The sequence below is a fragment of the Haliotis asinina genome, chromosome 2, assembly GCF_037392515.1.
Source record: "Haliotis asinina isolate JCU_RB_2024 chromosome 2, JCU_Hal_asi_v2, whole genome shotgun sequence".
NCBI lineage: Eukaryota > Metazoa > Mollusca > Gastropoda > Lepetellida > Haliotidae > Haliotis > Haliotis asinina.
The window spans coordinates 72,238,794-72,244,281 of NC_090281.1; positions in this window are offsets into that span (position 1 = coordinate 72,238,794).

A 5,488-nucleotide genomic window follows, 5' to 3' on the forward strand; every position below is an offset into this window, starting at 1 on the left:
AGGGATAGCTTTACCGGAAATTAATTATTCAGAAATCGTCCAATCCCATTGGCCAAACGAGGTCACGTTGCACCTTGAGCTCATTTTCGGAACCATAACCTCACATAACGGAATATTCCGAAACGCTACGATTAAGAATTATGGGAAGGCAATAAAAATACTCTCAAACCTTTCGCGTCAAAGCTTCTGGGAGACAGCGGCTCTGGTACTGTTCGTACTAATAGAAAATTGTCAGTAAAATAATTAATGAGGTGGTGAATTTGTTATAGAAGATGTTATAGAGAACTATTTTATTCTATTTTATCAGTAACATTTAAAAATAATAATAATAATCGTTCCAAAATAATTTAATTGCTCACCTTTTGTATTTGTAATATTTCATAAATAATGAGGAATTATTATGTAAGGGTAACGGTATTACATGTATATTTACAAAACTTGGAAAACTGAACGGAATTGTAATGTTTTTATTGATTTAGTGTAAATTTGCGTGTTTTTATTTAAGGAGGTATCGTATAAGCGTTTGCATTATTAAAATTGTACATTTTTCAGTAACATAGAACTAAAAAAAAAGAAGAACGATATTTCTTATTTCTATATTTCATATGTCTACATTAACAATTACTTACAACTAACTATAAAGAATAAAATAAAATTTATACCCTGAATGAAGAAACGAAGGAAAATGTATTTTCAATAATGATCTATCTTTAATAAATCACGTATAAATAGTCATGCTTACCCTTGACTGATCACGGCATAAGGGCCTATACCGAAACACTGCATTTTAAAAGAATATAGATTTAAGTCGCCATCAATAAAATATGTTGCTTTCAATATTTAAAGAATCACGCTTGGATAAATTCCATAAATCGAGAAATATGAACATCAAATTCATTGACATTGTTTAGGGAAACATCCGTAGTTTCAAATTCGCACTAATTTTATCATCACTTAGAGTAAACCGTTTGTATAGTTGGAATGACACATGCGTGGAGTGTGTATACATATGCATGCATATGCGAGTGAGTGCTTTTTAGTTTTACGCTGCTTTTAGGAATATCCCAGCAATATCATGGCCGGAGACACCAGAAACCTGGAATGCATTAACCGACAAGGCTACCCCATCGTCCCCAGATTTACATATGTAACGTGTTGAATGCACATTTGCGTATAACTATTTATGACTAACAATAATAATTGGTTGTATTCAGTTAGTAATGTATATCAATCTAGCTGATTAGGGTATATAGAGTTATACACTCTGAAGTTCCTCAAGTTTCAGACAAGAAGTAATTTCAATGATAACATTCCGAATCAATAAAATCTTGTGACATACAATCTGTAGGATAGTTTGAACACGAAGAAAGCACCATTTTATACAGAATTTCAAATCACCGAGGCGTTAGTGATACAGCAGTTTAAATGCGGTGTATGTATATGGCGCCGAGTAGTGGAGAGATGCTCATGAATTTAATCACATGATTGTGTGGGTCAAACTCGATTTATACCACGTAGTGGGGTGTAACGGAACAAACAAACGAATAAAAGACAAACAAAACCGCAACAAACAAATATGAAGTGTAAGCAGATGCCCATATCCACAGAATGTAATGGCTTACATATGCTCAGATCGAGTGTACAGACTCTTATACCCATGACGTGTCGTCTCCAGGAACATGTGGTTTAGTTATGCTCTGCTCAGGTTAAGATATTTTGTACAAAGGAATATTTTTCAGATTATTGAATTTCGGTTATCAGACAGTTGTACATCGCTTTTAGCATCATGTGGGGACAAGAGAATGGGCTTCACACATTGAAGCCAGGTGGGGAATGAAACCCGGGCGTGATGAGCGAACGCTTTAACCATTAGACTACCCCACCACCTATGTACCGACGTGTTCACCTGGGACGTGTTGACAACAGCTATGTATCGACACGTGTCGAGCTCACAACAGCTAACGGTACTCGCCGAACGGCTAATAGTCGAGTTCCTAACAACAAACGGTAGCCACCGAACTACAGCCTAGCAATAGTAGAGCTCACAACAGCAACATAGGCACGGCCCCCGACAGCCCTAAGGGCACGCTCCGAGCACACAACAGCAATAACAGTATGTGCCGAGCCCCAAACAGCTATTAACGGCACGATCCGAGCACACAACAGCAATAACAGTATGTGCCGAGCCCCAAACAGCTATATAACGACACGATCCGAGCACACAACAGCAATAACAGTATGTGCCGAGCCCCAAACAGCTATAAGGGCACGATCCGAGCACACAACAGCAATAACGGCACGGGCCGAGCTTACAACAGCTATATAACGGCACGATCCGACCATACAACAGCAATAACAGTATGTGCCGAGCCCCAAACAGCTATAAGGGCACGATCCGAGCACACAGCAGCAATAACAGTATGTGCCGAGCCCCAAACATCTATAAGGGTACGATCCGAGCACACAACAGCAATAACGGCACGGGCCGAGCTTACAACAGCTATTTAACGGCGCGATCCGAGCACACAACAGCAATAACAGTATGTACCGAGCCCCAAACAGCTATAAGGGCACGATCCGAGCACACAACAGCAATAACAGTATGTGCCGAGCCCCAAACAGCTATAAGGGCACGACCCGAGCACACAACAGCAATAACAGTATGTGCCGAGCCCCAAACAGCTATTAACGGCACGATCCGACCACACAACAGCAATAACGGCACGGGCCGAGCTTACAACAGCTATTTAACGGCGCGATCCGAGCACACAGCAGCAATAACAGTATGTACCGAGCCCCAAACAGCTATAAGGGCACGATCCGAGCACACAACAGCAATAACAGTATGTGCCGAGCCCCAAACAGCTATAAGGGCACGACCCGAGCACACAACAGCAATAACAGTATGTGCCGAGCCCCAAACAGCTATTAACGGCACGATCCGACCACACAACAGCAATAACGGCACGGGCCGAGCTTACAACAGCTATATAACGGCACGATCCGAGCACACAACAGCAATATCAGTATGTGCCGAGCCCCAAACAGCTATAAGTGCACGATCCGAGCACACAACAGCAATAACGGCACGGGCCGAGCTTACAACAGCTATATAACGACACGATCCGAGCACACAACAGCAATAACAGTATGTGCCGAGCCCCAAACAGCTATAAGGGCACGATCCGAGCACACAACAGCAATAACAGTATGTGCCGAGCCCCAAACATCTATAAGGGTACGATCCGAGCACACAACAGCAATAACGGCACGGGCCGAGCTTACAACAGCTATATAACGGCACGATCCGAGCACACAGCAGCAATAACAGTATGTGCCGAGCCCCAAACAGCTATAAGGGCACGACCCGAGCACACAACAGCAATAACAGTATGTGCCGAGCCCCAAACAGCTATTAACGGCACGATCCGAGCACACAACAGCAATAACGGCACGGGTCGAGCTTACAACAGCTATATAAGGGCACGATCCGAGCACACAGCAGCAATATCAGTATGTGCCGAGCCCCAAACAGCTATAAGGGCACGATCCGACCATACAACAGCAATAACGGCACGGGCCGAGCTTACAACAGCTATATAACGGCACGATTCGAACACACAACAGCAATAACGGCACGGGCCGAGCTTACAACAGCAATGACGTCACGATCTGAGCACACAACAGCAATAACGGCACGGGCCGAGCTCAAAGCAGCAATAAAGGCACTCTCCGAGCTTACAACAGCTATATAACGGCACTCTCCAAGTTCACAACAGCTATATAACGGCACTCTCCAAGTTCACAACAGTTATAACGGCACTGTCCGAGTTCACAGCAGAAATAACGGCACGCTCGGAGCTCACAACAGCAATAACGGCACGCTCCAACGTCACAACAGCAATAACGGCACACTCCGAGCTCACAACAGCAATAACTGCACGCTCCGAACTCACAACAATAACGGCACAAGAGCTCCAATTATTACGACATGGTCCGAGCCCACAATGCTGCTACAAGGGCATATTGAGCTGATAATATAGAAATTACAATCGGCAGGTTGGCGGTTTGAAACCTGTGAAGATCCACGCAGGTCAGATGAGGTCTACCGCAACCTGTTCTCTTTGTAAGATGCTATACCTTGTACTGGTAATATTTTCGTACGTTTAGCGTTTTAACTGATACCCCACCGATGTGTACCTAGAGTTATGCTCGGTGAGTAAACTAATACGCATGCATACTTTGAATAATAATGATATTCCTGCATTCATTTACCCTTTGCTTTTACTCATACGTACGGTGCGCAGTGATACATTCCCTCACGATACGCATTCCCCCAAGTACGGCTTTAACCGTTACACACACTGTCATCCTCACATTACGCATACGCATACTTACGTCGAGTACGGATACTCACTTTTACGTCGTGAACGGATACTCATACTTACGTCATGTTAAAGTAACCTTACATATTGCCTGTACCGATACGTAAACGTACTGCGTGTACTGATACTGAATATGCATACTTACGTCGAGTACGGACATTCACGTTTACGTCGTGAGCGGATACTCATACTTATGTCATGTTTATGTAATCATACATACTGCGTACACCGATACTTAAACGTACTGTGTGTATTGATACTGAATACGTATACTCATGTTTATGTCGTGAAAGGATATTTATACTTAATCATATTTACGGCAAGTGTTGGTAATCACACATGAAACATTTACTAATATACTACCTATCAAAGTTTATTTTCACTTGTGTAGATGTAACCACATACTTCAGTCAACTGTCAACTAGATTTTGCAAAATATTCCATACTGTTTAAATGTACTGTTTACTCATGAACTATTGTATTGTAAAACAAATTCGTAACGTTGAAAAGGTAATTGTCATGAGTTCAGTAAAAGATGAAACTCTGTGAAAATTGGCGAGTTCTTAGCAAAACTTTACCACAAGATGCACCTGTTCACACGCACGATATTTGCATTTGCTTTTCAAAAGTTTGATGCATGATTATCTTGCAGTTCACCTGGAAAGGGTTTGCAGCTGGTTCCCCCAAATTAGTGGAGAAATTCGTCTTCGATATATTCACACATATACATGTATATCCTTCGTCAGTGTTGGATAGCAAATGCTCTAACAAACCTTAAAGTGGTTATTAATTTTCATAAATACAACGTTTACTGGTACTCTTCATCAAGGAATTTAGTGTGCATGCGTTTTGGGGATTTATGAAACACACGCTTAGGAGGTGCACTGATTCTTGTGACGATTATGAATACTCATTGTCACAGTGTGTACGTTACTCATACTTACGATGGGTACATTCACAGCTACTTACGACTTTAACCGTTACTCATACTTACGGTGTGTAACGTTACTCACATATACGATATGGACGGATACTCAAAATTACGTTGTGTTTGGATACCCATGCTTACGATGGGTACGGATACTCATACTTGCGACGTGCAT